This window comes from Pan troglodytes, chromosome 2 (assembly GCF_028858775.2).
Source record: "Pan troglodytes isolate AG18354 chromosome 2, NHGRI_mPanTro3-v2.0_pri, whole genome shotgun sequence".
Classification (NCBI taxonomy): domain Eukaryota; kingdom Metazoa; phylum Chordata; class Mammalia; order Primates; family Hominidae; genus Pan; species Pan troglodytes.
The window spans coordinates 156464399-156478779 of record NC_086015.1 but is presented as its reverse complement, the minus strand read 5'-3'; positions in this window follow the sequence as shown (position 1 = coordinate 156478779).

The following is a 14381-nucleotide window of genomic DNA, read 5'->3' as shown; positions in this document are numbered from 1 at the left end:
AGTGTAAATATTTTATTATGTGACTGTTTCCCCTAATGGACTATAAGCTAGAATAAGAGTTGTATCTTATTAATTTGCCTATACTCAGTGTGGAATACAGGACCTCACCCCTAGGAGGTGTTTAGTAAATATTGCTTGAATAAATATGATGTAAAAGAATGTAAATGACCATCTAGGGAGAGGAGAGAGAGTGAAGAGACTGTGCTGCCATGGGGATTGCCCATAGTGGACAATGTGAAGAGGAACAGAAGCATTAAGAGTAAGTAGCTCTTAACCTTTAAAGCACTTTGAAAACATTCCAAAGACACTACACTGCCCCCTCAGCTGGTATCAGTCACAGAGAAGCTTCATTTAAATCTTGATGCCTCTTTTAATAACAGATAAGAATGCTTAGGGAATGTTTAAAACTGTGCCACATCCTTATTGTTTTGTTCTAACTCTACTAATGAATCACTGGAAGGTCTAGTCTGTGATACATTAGGAACCTGAGGCTCACAGGGTTTCTGGTAGCAAAGCCAGAAACTTTGCTAACTTCTACTTAACCTTCCCAAACTTCGATGGTGAAAGTATTCAAAAAGCAGAAAGTCTTATGCCATGTTTTATACACTAGTGCTAAGTATTTATGTAACTGGAGTATTATTTTTCCTAAATGATGAGCTAGAGTCTGCATAAATATATCATGTTAAGTTGAGGGACAGACTCAATGATTCAAAGTGGCTCATGCCTGTAATTCCAGCACTTTGGGAGGCCAAGGCAGGTAGATCACTTGAGGTCAAGAGTTTGAGACCAGCCTGGCCAACATGATGAAACCCCATCTCTGTTTTAAAAATACAAAAATTAGCCGGGCATGGTGGCACATGCCTGTAGTCCCAGCTACTCGGGAGGCTGAGGCATGAGAATATCTTGAACCAGGGAAGTGGAGGTTGCAGTGAGCCAAGATCGCACCACTGCACTCCAGCCTAGGTGACAGAACAAGACTCCATCTCAAAAAACAATGCAAAACAAAACAAGAAAAGTGGCTCAGGGATCATGAACAGGATCATGCCATGAATGCAGAGAGAAAAACAGTTTCAAGAGAGGGAGGAGGGTGTGGTTAATACTATCATGTGCCCAGAGAGTTTGAGAGGCCGTGCCAACATGTCTGTTGAGAATTGTCTGTTGAGACCTGAGCAAGTCTGCTATGGTTTGGATGTGTGTCCCTTCCAAAGTTCTTGTTGAAACTTAAAGCCCCTTGTGGAGTTATTAAAAGGTGTGGCCTTTGAGAGATAACTTAGTCATGAGGGTTCTGTCTTCATGAATAGAATTAACGCCCGTATAGAAGGGCTTGAGTTTGAAGGGAGTACGCTCTTGCCCTTCAGCCTTCTGCCGTGTGAGGACACAACCACCAAGTGCCATCTTGGAAGCAGAGAGCAGCCCTCACCGGACACCAATGCTGGCACCTGGATCTTGGACTTTTCAGCCTTTAGAACTATGAGAGATACATTTCCATTGTTTATAAATTACTCAGTCTGTGGTATTTCATAGCAGCACAAAGAAACTATGACAGTCACATAACAAAAAGAGAGAAGCGATTGAAGCAAAGTAGGCAAAAGTGATTTTTTCAAGTTATTTGGTAGTGAAAGAGTAGTAAAGGAAGTTGCAGGATTGTAGAAAGAGTGGTGGTATTTTGTTTATTTGTTTATATAAATAAGGAAAGGTTGATGGTGTTTGTAGGTAGAAGGGAAGGAGACAATCAAGAGAGAGTTGATTATTTCTGGAGAAGGAGCTATTTCACGGAGGAAGGTCCTGGGGAAGTTGAGGGAGATGTGTTAAGGAGCATAGCTGACCAGGTTACTTTAGGTAAGAAAAGCCAAAAACTTAAGGTATGTATTTCTTTTATAATTAGATAACTATTATTTTTTAAAGATGCAATAGATAATTTCCTACCCAATTTCATTTCGGTCAAAACGACTATTTTTCACTGATTCGTTTTTCTTATTATTAAAAAGAAAGGTTCAAGTTACAATGGAAAAATCCAATAACTAAAATGTTCTACTTATAACATCATACAATGAAAAGAGTAATATAAATATCAAATACACAAACATGGATAAATTAAATATATTAAAATATTAAGAAAGTAAAATAAGGAGATTATTCAAAAATAAATAATTCAGAATATTTACAGCCAATGCCCCAAGAAACAAAAATACAATATAAAATTAAAGTATATTAATACGAAGTATATCTATGAATATCTGTATTGTTAGTTACTATGCTTTGTGGAACAAAATCTTAAAAGAACTTAGCTTTTCTTTAGGAGAGTGAATTCTATTCACCAAAAAAATGTAGAAAAGAAAAAAATACTTTTTATTAATATATTTTAAGGAAATAGCCTATACATACTAATAAAAAAGTAGGAGGAGAGAAGATGAGGGAAGAAAAGAATTATTCACTGGGAAAAGTACTTCAGTTCTTTGAGGTCAGTTGAGTCTTTATTCAGACTAACTTATTCAGGGCACTAGTTCAAAGGCCCTTTTCACTGCAAAAGTTAAGTCACCAAAACCAAAATGAGCAGGGTAATTTATCTTTAATCTTGTTTTGATGAAGCACAAGTAAATTTAAAGTAGTTCTCCGAGAACCAACAAAAATAAAGCTACCCCTAGAACAAATAATGTCCACTTATGGCAGTCCTCTCTGTCTTTATTCCTGTGTTGGGAAAGGTTTTGGTTATATAACAATAAAAATAAATCAGACAGACATGATCATGTTAATGTGAGAGCATGAGGTAATCAGTCAAAAATGTGCTATAGTTATTTTCAAACTAGTTCCACACCTAGAAGCAAACCTAGTCATCATCCTCATCTTGTCATCACTACAGGAATTTTTGAGTAACTGCCTAAGACAGGAGACACAGGATTTCAAAAGACCAAGATTCAGACTGATAAATTGCTGAGTTCTACAATTTGATAAAGGGCTCTGCATTATTTAGATCCATTTACCTTGGAAAACAGGATTCACCGTGATTCAATCTCACTCATTTCAAAATGTTGCTGAATGTATTCAAATAAACAAGTAACTCTTAGAATGAAAATGTGCCCTCATTTTCTACCTACAATTACTGCCAGAGCCCATGTGTTAATTTCTTTGAGCCTTCCGCAGCCTGGGAGACCAAGTGAAGTAACAACAAAAATTACTCTCCTGACAGAGGGCCTTCCCCAGTATTTGGGGCATTTTGAAGGGATTTCTCCATGTGTTCCCCAACAAATCAGCCCAAGTGCTTGCAGCACAGCCTCTTAGTGATGCCCACCACCCATGAAGACATTTGAGGGACATTTGTCATTACTGCCCAGGTTCTCCATGAGAATAATCAGGGAGGGGATTCCCCTTGTGCTCCTAAAGCCACAAACCCGAGAGTTGACGAAATGTCTCTGCCTTCCTTTCAGCCTTCTGAGTCTCAGGGGCATACAGTGCCTTTCTTGTGCACAGCGGAGTGAATCTCTCTTTTGCCTCGTTCTGTGTTTAGGTAAATATATATTTTCTCTTTTTTTGAGACGGAGTCTTGCTCTGTCACCAGGCTGCAGTGCTGTGGCACGATCTCAGCTCACTGCAACCTCTACCTCCCGGGTTCAAGCAATTCCCCTGCCTCAGCCTCCCAAGTAGCTGGGATTACAGGCAAGCGCCACCACGCCAGGCTAATTTTTTGTATTTTAGTAGAGATGGGGTTTCAGCATGTTGGCCAAGATGGTCTTGATCTCCTGACCTTGTGATCTGCCTGCCTCGGCCTCCCAAAGTGCTGAGATTATAGGCGTAAGCCACCGCACCTGGCCTATATATTTTCTTAACTCGAGCAGATATGACAGTGAAAGGGGGCTCTAATTAATAGTTACTCGAAGACAGAAGGATAAACTGGGCTGTCCCAAGCAAACCAGGGAATATAGTCAACCTGTGTATGGCTCCTGTTCCCTTGGGCAATGGGCCTGCCTTCTGGTTCCTTGTTGGTTCTTAGGTTAAAACACTTTCTTCAGCATCTTCCTTTTCTTCACAGACCTCGGTCTTAGTCCACAGAGTGGGGCTGGGGAGTAGGCACATATTATCTTTTCCATTGCCCACCTACTTCACCCCAGCTGCCCACACATCCACCTCCACTTTACTGGCCCTCCTTCCCCCAAGACACAGCCAGGCCCAGATGTCCAAAATACATCCAAAAATAAGGCACCACAGAGTAGCAAGCCAGTCTTAGCTTAGTAATCAACATACCACCCCAACTGGGAAAAAAACAAATAAATAAAAGCAGGGAAAAAATAACTTTCCCTTTGCCACAGCCAATTAATAGGTTTGCTTGTTATGAATGTATATAAATCCAGCTTGAATATTGCCCTCTCCTTGTCATTATTGATAATTGCATCATCACCATATCTGGAAATATATATAACAAAGCAATATTAGTGAAATCATGTCTATAAAGTATTATTGATCTTTGTGAAAAGGAAATTGCATTAGTAGTAATAATAATGTTATGTACAATAAAGAAGTTTAAATGGGAAATAACACATTTCTACCTAAAAAGCATTCATGAAATTTCCTTTAATATGATTATTTAAAATGAATATATCAGCTACATTTATTCCCATTCACTAGCTGGGAGAAATCCATAAAGGACAAACAAACACAGTCTAATAGTTGAGTCTGTAGGTTCCACAAGAGACTCACACATCTTTGGAAGACAGTTTTGAATAATGGACTACACGGCAATCATCTGAAGCAGAAATTTTTAGGGACGGATCATGACACAATTATACATTCAACTTAAAAAGGAAATCATTTAAGTCAAGACCTTAACAAAGATCTCACTTTGCTCTCTGTTAACATTCAAAATAAGACCATGATATTAAATTTAGTATTAGATAATCAGGCTACCAAGTTTAGGTTTGTTCCATTAATCTAGATTACCTCAAGAAACAGAGAAAATTATGACCTCAGATAAACATAAGCATAGGACTTTACACGTTTTGGTTACTTAATGGCTATTTGTTGATTTGGTTAAGCTTGAAGTATCCCCAACCCCACAGGCAGTATCACATCTCTTGATATAGGGTCCTGAATTTAGACTAAAAACACGACATTATTTCTAAGCATGGAGAAATCATGCAATTTCTCAGACTGCATTTCTAGGCTCAACAAGAAGTTTCGCTGGGAAAGGGCTCAGCACTGAAGTGAGGGAGAGGAGTAACGAATGATAACATGAAGTCTGTGAATAATACAACAATCCAATTTGAATCCAAATCAGGACAGCATGCTGCATAATTGAAGCCTTAATATGAGCTTCCATGAGGTCGCTGGAAGGATCAACATTATCAAGCATGAGACACATGCCAAAATAATCTCTCCTCCTCTTCATAACCTTCCTGACTTTCTCCATGCCTCAAATTCCACCATTGTAGCATCACTCTTTTAGATCATGAAATCTCTTAGGTCCTCTAGCATTTCTCATAAAAATGAAAATCACCCCTGAGAAGGTTAGATATTTAATCGAGCATTTCTAAAAATATATATTTTTTCAGTCCCTTAGGATGATGCAGGGAAACAAAACAAAACAACCCAAAATTCTGTGGCCAAAGAAATTTGGTAAATGCTGCATACTTTATTACTCTTTAAGATTCACAGTGACAATATATTTTTAAAAGCTCTGAGATATATTGCAGAAAAAAAGCTTTTTTATAATTCATATTGTTTAACTGAGTGTTTGCAAAATGTTTCTATGATTCCAAAATCATAATTTGAAATATTCTTTAGCATCGAGAATACTGCAATATCAACTCACAATGAATCATCAGACTCTGGAAACATGAACAACGTGATGCGCAGCTAGGGAGCCAGGAATAGTTACTGACTGGCTGGTTTCTTTGTCATGGCAGGGATTCATTGGACTAATAATTACCGAATAATACCAACAGCGTCAGTGTTTCTCTCATTTTTTTAGCTCCATAGAGAAGTATATATACTGGCTCATACATTTAAGAATTTATCATATCCATTATAAGAGAAATAAGATAGGCTCCACATGAAAAGTTAATGAACAAGGAAATACTTGATTGAATGATGAGTAGGTTATACAGACGATGTGTCTTTGAATTCTGAAAATAAGTAGTCAGCAGAATCGAGCTCAGCTTTAACGTCTGGGCAGCATTTTTTTTTTTTTTTTTTTTTTTTTGAGACAGAGTCTCACTCTTGTCACCCAGGCTGGAGGGCAGTGGTGCGATCTCAGCTCACTGCAACCTCCACCTCCCTGGTTCAAGCAATTCTCCTGCCTCAGCCTCCTGAGTAGCTGGGATTACAGGCGCCCACCACCACACCTGGCTAATTTTTGTACTTTTTAGTAGAGATGGGCTTTCGCTATGTTGGCCAGGCTGGTCTTGAACTCTTGACCTCAGGTGATTCACCAGCCTCAGCCTCCCAAAGTGCTGGGATTACAGGCATGAGCCACCGTGCCCGGCCTTGGGCCGCATTTTTATGGACAGAAAAGGAAGGAGTGTCCTGGGAAAGAGGACCATGAGAGCAAAGGAGGGGTGGTAGGCACTAGAACCTGCTGCTGGAACAACTGGAGCCACTACAGTCAGAGATCACCACTGTTAAGCATTGTGTAGCCCAGCTTGGGGCTCACCACGGACCTGACTCCACTTCTTCTCAATGGGAGATGCTCTTAGCAAGAGCTGCCACCACGAAGCACAGCAGGGAGCCACTGACAGGAAATTGGTGCCACCAGGAAAGCCTAACAAGAAAATTGCCTCTAGCCAGCCATTATCAAAAAGGAACTATCACTGCAAGGACTAGTGAATGAATTAGACCGAAGCTGCCTTATTACTCAAGATACTGGTCCTTTTATGATCTCCTGGTAACATCCAAAATTTGTTCTGGTTTTGAATGCAGTGGTGGCTATAAAAATACATTGCTCAGATGTCATTCTCCAGGAGGATGGCCTGATCGCCCAGGTGCTGTCCCTCTGGATCCACCACCACATTGCAGCTCAAGCTTTGCTTCGGTGAGTGCTTCTTGCTGACCATGAACCTGGTGAGGGTACTAATGAAAGCCTATTCCTGAGATGCAGAACTCTTATAATCAGCAACTTTTCCATTGACCTAGCTGAACGTTTCTTGGAACCATGCTGCAACTCAACACTCTTTCTATCCAGACTTACTTCCTTTTCTGCCTCCTTCACGGGTGTCAGACCAGCACTGTGGTCTCAAGGCTCCTGCTGCCTTCTCCAGCTCCTTCACCTGTATGCTTCTCAGGAATTTACCTGGATATATTTTTTGCATATCTAATTCTAGCTTGGTGACTGTATTAGCCTGTTCTCACACTGCTATAAATAAATACATGAGGCTGGGCAATTTATAAGGAAAAGAGATTTAATTGGCTCATGGTTCCTCATGCTGTATGGGAAGCATGATTCTGGCATCTGCTTGGCTTCTAGGAAGGCCTCAGGAAACCTTTATTCATGATGTGGAGCAGGCATCTTCACATGGCCAGAGCAGGAGGGGGCGGAGGGGCAGTGCCACACACTTTAAAACAACCAGATCTCATGAGAATTCTGTCATGAGAACAGCACCAAAGAGATGGTGCTAAACCATTAGAAACCACCCCCCATGATCCAATCACCTCCCATCAGGCCCCACCTCCAACACTGGGGATTACGACTGAATACAAGATTTGGATGATGACACAAGTTCAAACCACATCAGTGTCTGCTTCTCAGAGGACCCCAACTATGGCACAATCCATTCTGAGGTTCCATCATGTTGAGCTTTGACATCTATCTCTCACCCAAGCATCCCAGCCCTAAGCAATAATATTACAAAGAGGGAAAGAGCCGTCTCTCAGTGCCACCATTCCCTTGGTATTGAATGCCAGGCCCAAATCAACCCTTCCTTCTAAATGAGATTCAATTTGGAAAGGATTTTATCATGTGATAAATGAAAAAGAAAATTAACACTGGGAAACGTACCATCCCAATAAAAAGATAGAAAATGTATATTCAGAATCGGACAGTGTTGTATAAAATTGTATCTTAAAGAGCCTGATAGAGGGTACTACTGCTTTTTCAATCAGCAAGCAGTTACTATTTTTCTATTCTTGATGTATTGTATTCCTAGGGCTGCAAAACAAAGTACCACAAACTGAATAGCTTTAAACAACAGACATTTATTCTCTCACAGTTCTGGAGGCTAAAAGTCTGAAATCAAGTTGTCAGCAGGGCCATGCTCTCTCTCTGAAGGCTCTAGGGGAGATCTTGCTCCATGCCTTTCTCTTGGCCTCTGGTGTTCTTGCCAAGCCTTGGTGTTCCTTGGCTTATTAACACATTCGTTCAATTCCTGCCTCTGTGGTTACATGGTGTTCTCCTGGAGTGTCTCTCTCTCTCTCTCTTTCTTCTTATAAGGACACCAGTCATAATGGATTAGGGCCCACCCTAATGACATTGTAGTAACTCGATTACTTCTGCAAAAACCCTATTTCCAAATAATATTGCATGCAATTACCAGGAGTTAGAATCTTTTAGGGGAGATACAGTACAACCCACAACACTTGGGTAGAGGCTTGTTTCTTTGAAAGGAAATTGGGAAACTGCATAATTAAACAAAATTTCTCAGTGATTTGGTAGATAAGGAAACAAACAGTTACACTTTTAGCCAGTGAATTGTGTTGCTGTTTGTATTGTATTTTTGTTGTATGTCTGGTAAGTCCACATCCTGTACATCTTCAGATGCAGCTGGCATTTAGGACTTTGGGTCACTGCTGAATATTGCTGGATGGATATGACATGAAACCAATTTGAATCTTCTAAATGTTGGCTGTGGATGATATGAATTGATAGGCATATTTATTACCACTGGTAAAAGCACTGCTGGTTTGAAGGAGTGACCTTTCTAGCTGAAATTAATTGGGTCTCTTCAATGACACTACTTGTACATGAATACAATTTTCTGATTCAGAGAAAACAGAATAAAGAAACTACCAAATCAATCAGCCAAAAAGGATATCATGAAGCACTCTTGAGATAATAAATCACAGCACACTGAGGCTTCACATATATATAATGAAACATTTTTAGCAGCTTCAATTCTGCCCCTTCCATCTACCATAAAAAAGTGACTGTACTAGGATAGGAAATTTAGTAAGTATTTTTGATTCAAAAAGCATTTGTGACCACCCTTCTCCCATGCCTGACTCTAGTATAGAAGCTGTTAAAGCTAAAAATGTGAACTCCTAGCTTCTTTCATGACAGGCGGAGGTGGGTCAAGGGGATATGACACAATTCTGGTTAATAATACAGAGGCAGAGGCACCATGGAAGGCATCACTTCTCAATAAAAAGACTATCTCTTTATGAAGAGTGTCCTTGACTCTTCCTACTTGCCAACATCCCACCTTTTTGCCAGGAATGTCTTTATGATTCCTGTGGGCAGAAGCCACTTTGCAACTAGGGGTTCAAAAGTTTTCATAAAAATGATGGAGTAAGAGCATTGAAGGTGGAATAAAAAGCCCTGGACTTGGATTCAGGAAGCTAAGTTTTAATATTGGATCTTCCAGTGATTGAACTTGAACTTGGCTTCTATAGCAGAGATTATCAACAAGGGGCAATTTTGCCTGCCAAGTGACATTTGACTGGAGATTTTTTTTGTTGTCACAACTGGGTAGGAGGGGGGCTGCTGGCATCAAGTGGGTAGAGACCAGAGATGCTACTAAACATTCTACAATGAACAAGACAGCTCCCCACAACAAAGAAACATTCAGCCCAAAATGTCAATGATGCTGAGCTTGAGAAACTATAATCTGTGGGTCTCATTTTCATTAATGTTTCAGAGATGACATTTATGGTTCTTTACAAAAATAGAAAGTAGTCTGAATATTTCTCACAAGAAAATACTTCAGTTATAGTATACCCACTTGATAGAATTAAAACTATTTCTTAAATGATATTTATAAAGAGGAAGTAACAATAGCAAAAGTTTCATATTTTAAAAAAATCAATATACAGAAGTGTAGGCACTGAATGAATACCGCCATTATGAAAAGAAAGCGAATGTAAGGCACTGATAGTCTTAAGTGTAATAAAGTTGGATCATGACTTGCCTAGGTTAGGAGGTAATTCTGTTGATTTAGTTAAAGTTCAAGGGGTAGCTTTCTTAATATTGACTTTGGAAATAATTGGAGTAGGTTTTATTGATTAATTGTATCTTAACGAGTAGTATTAAAGGCTCTTAAACTCTGAGGTCAAGTATATTTCCGGTAATATGTTCATGTTTAGATTTAGAAATAGTCCTGACCAAAACAGAATGTAAAAGCAGTTGTCATATGTAACTACCCCCAAACCTAAGCCTTTGACAGTGTTATTCTGCAATAAAATATGAAGAATTAAACTAACCAAGTGAGGAAAAGAAATAAAAGCTTTAGGACTTCAATTATTTGTGTACTCTCATAATTTTGGTAAAATATCTTTTAACTTGAGAATTAAGATATTTTCATCTTCTTAGTCAAGGTAAGTAAAATAAGTACAGACCAACAGGTACTGTCTTTTCAGTAATTTCACAGGCTTATGTTTATGGAACTGTGCTGTTAAGGTTAAATTCTCAAACCGGTTTTCAGGACACTTTTTAGTTGTTGAAATATGGTAAAACAATGCTCAGTTTTCTATTTTTAGATACAAGGAACCATTATATATTCAAATTTTGATGTCAGTAAAACAAATTTTGTTGTTTAATTTACAATTTAAAAATATTTCACACGATTGTGTTTTTAAAACACATGATTGGTGCATCTACAGTCCTCTAGCTAGACGCACGGTGTGTTTACAAACCTTGAGCTAGACACAGAGTGCTGATTGGTGTATTTACAATCCTCCCGCTAGACATAAAAGTTTTCCAAGTCCCCACCCGACGCAGGAGCCCAGCTGGCTTCACCTAGTGGATCCCCTGCCAGGGCCACGAGCGGAGCTACCCGCCAGTCCCGCCCCAGGTGCCTGCGCTCCTTGGCCCCTGGGCAGTCGATGGGACCGCGGAGCAGGGGGCGACGCCCGTCGGGGAGGCTCTGGCCGCGCGGAAGCCCAAACCGGCAAGCGGCGGGGACCGAGGAGGGGGTCGGGAGGGGGTGGGGGGGGGATCGGGAGGGGGTGGGGGGGGCCAGGGGGGGTCGGGAGGGGGTGGTGGGGGGCGGGAGGGGGCAGGCATGGCTGGCTGCAGGTCCGGAGCCCTGCCCCGCGGGGAGGCGGCTGAGGCCCGGTGAGAATTAAGAGCGCAGCATGGCAGGCTGGCAGTGCTGGGGGACCCGTCGCACCCTCCACAGCTGCTGGCCTGGGTGCTAAGCCCCTCACTGCCCCAGGCCGGTGGGCCGCACCGTTCCAAGTGCAGGGCCCGCCAACCCCACGCCCACCCAGAACTCGCGCTGGCTTGCAAGCGCAGTGCTCAGCCCAGGTTCCCGCCCACGCCTCTCCCTCCACACCTCCCTGCAAGCAGAGGGAGCCGGCTCCAGCCTCAGCCAGCCCAGAGAGAGGCTCCCACAGTGCAGCGGTGGGCTGAAGGGCTTCTCAAGCGTGGCCAGAGCAGACGCTGAGGCCGAGGAGGTGCTGAGAGCGAGTGAGGGCCGCCAGCACGCTGTCACCTCTCACTTTGACCATTTTTTAGTTGAGTCGTTCTTTTTCTGTTGTTGAGCTGTAGATGTTCTTTGTATATATTCTGGTTATCACTTGTCATACATAAGATTTGCAAATATTTTCTATTCCACGGATTTCCTTTTCATTATGTTGATAGTACCCTTTGATGCACACTATCAAAGGACAACTATTAAACACAACCTATTTAATCCTCATAACAACTCTATTAAGTGGGTACTATTATTATCATTTCCATTTTACATATGAGGCACTTAGACCTAGAAGATTTAAGTAATGTGGCTGGGCACGGTGGCTCACGCCTGTAATCCCAGCACTTTGGGAGGCCGAGGCAGATGGATCACGAGGTCAGGAGTTCCAGACCAGCCTAGCTAACATGGTGAAACCCTGTCTCTACTAAAAATATAAAAAATACCTAGGCTTGGTGACGGGCGCCTGTAATCCCAGCTACTAGAGAGGCTAAGGCAGGAGAATCTTTTGAACCCGAGAGGTGGAGATTGCAGTAAGCTGAGATGGCACCATCGCACTCCAGCCTGGGCAACAGGACAAGACTCCATCTCAAAAAAAAAAAAAAAAAAAAAAAAACAATAAAAAGAAGTTTTACATAGTGTACTAATATCCTATGGTAATGGCCTTAAGTTACATTTTAGGCCATAGAGTTTGTCTCCAGAAACATTATGTCATAGACACTTTTTTTTTTTTTTTGAGACGGAGTCTTGCTCTGTCGCCAGGCTGTAGTACAGTGGCGCGATCTTGGCTCACTGCAACCTCCACCTTCTGGGTTCAAGCGATTCTCCTGCCTCAGCCTCCCAAGTAGCTGGGACTACAGGCACGCGCCACCAAGCCCAGCTAATTTTTGTATTTTTAGTAGAGACCGGGTGTGACCATGTTGGCCAGGATGGTCTCAATCTCTTGACCTTGTGATCCTCCCGCCTTGGCCTCCCAAGGTGCTGGGATTACAGGCACGAGCCACCGTGCCTGGCCTCAATTACCTTTTCTTATACTTCATCCTACTGCCTGACTTTTTTCTATCACTTAAAAATATGCCTCCTTTCTATGTAAAATTCTCCTTGGCTACTGTGTTTTTCAGATTATCCTCTATATCCACCTATTTCTTCAGTCTTTTGAATTACAATTTCAAAGGCCTTGCTGCAGCCTCTAGAGCTCTTTGCTTATTCTAAACTCTCCAGAAACCACCTCATCCTCTTTGTCATGGGTTGAATTGTGTCCCACAAAAAAAGATGATAAAGTCTTAATTTTAGTACCTGTGAATATGACCTCATTTGGAAATCAGGTTTCGTCAGTAATCAAATTAAGATGATGGCTGGGTGTGGTGGCTCACGCCTGTAATCCCAGTACTTTGGGAGGCCAAGGCGGGTGGATCACTTGAGGTCAGGACTTTGAGACCAGCCTGGGCAACATGGTGAAACCTGTCTCTGCTAAAAATACAAAAATTAGCCGGGCGTGGTGGCAGGCTCCTATAATCCCAGCTACTCAGGAGCCTGAGGCAGGAGAATCACTAGCACCTGGGAGGCGGAGGTTGCAGTGAGCCAAGATTGTGCCACTGCACTACAGCCTGGGAAACAGGGTGAGACTCTCTCTCAAAAGTAAAAAAAAAAATTAAAAAGTGAGGTCGTTTGGGTGGATCCCAATCCAATATGACTATGTCTTTACAAAAGGGGGAAATTTAGACATAGAGACAGACATGCATAGAGAGAACATGATCTGAAGTTGCATGGAGAATGCCATCTGCAAGCCAGGGAATGCCTGAGGCTAGCAAAAGCTAGGAGACAGACATGAAATAGATTGTCTCTCACAGTCCTCAGAAGGAACTAACCCTGCTGACACCTTGATTTTGAACTTCTAGCCCTCAGAACTATACGACAATAAATTTCTGTTATTTAAGCCATCCTGTTGGTTTTACTGTGTTACAACATCCCCAGGAAACTAATACACTCTCCAAGGGCTTGGAGGTAACTGTTTTATGAAGAATTTCTTTTTTTCTGTCCTTTTTTAAAATTTAAGTTCTGGGATACATGTGCAGGACATGCAGGTTTATTACATAGGTAAACATGTGCCATGGTGGTTTGCTGCACCCATCAACCAATCACCTAGTTATTAAGCCCCACATGCATTAGCTATTTATCCTGATGTCTCCCTCCCCCAACACCACTCCTTGACAGGCCCCAGTGTGTGTTGTTCCCTTCCCTGTGTCCACGTGTCCTCATTGTTCAGCTTCCACTTATTAGTGAGAACATGCGGTGTTTGGTTTTCTGTTCCTGTGTTAGTTTGCTGAGGATAATGGCTTCCAACCCCATTCAAGCTGCTGCAAAGATGTGATCTCATTCCTTTTTATGGCTGCATAGTATTCCATGGTATATATGTACCACATTTTCTTTATCTAGTCTATCATTGATGGGCATTTGGGTTGATTCCATGTCTTTGCTATTATGAATAGTGCTACAATGAACATATGTGTACACATATCTTTGTAATAGAATGATTTCTATTCTTTTGGGTATATACTCAGTAATAGGATTGCTGAGTCAAATGGTATTTCTGGTTCCAGATCTTTGAGGAATTGTGACACCATCTTCCACAATGGTTAAACTAATTTACATTCCCACCAACAGTGTAAAAGCATTCCTATTTCTCCACAGCCTCACCAGCATCTGTTGTTTCTTGACTTTTCTTTTTTTTCTTTTTTTTTTTTTTTTGAGATGAAGTCTCACTCTGTT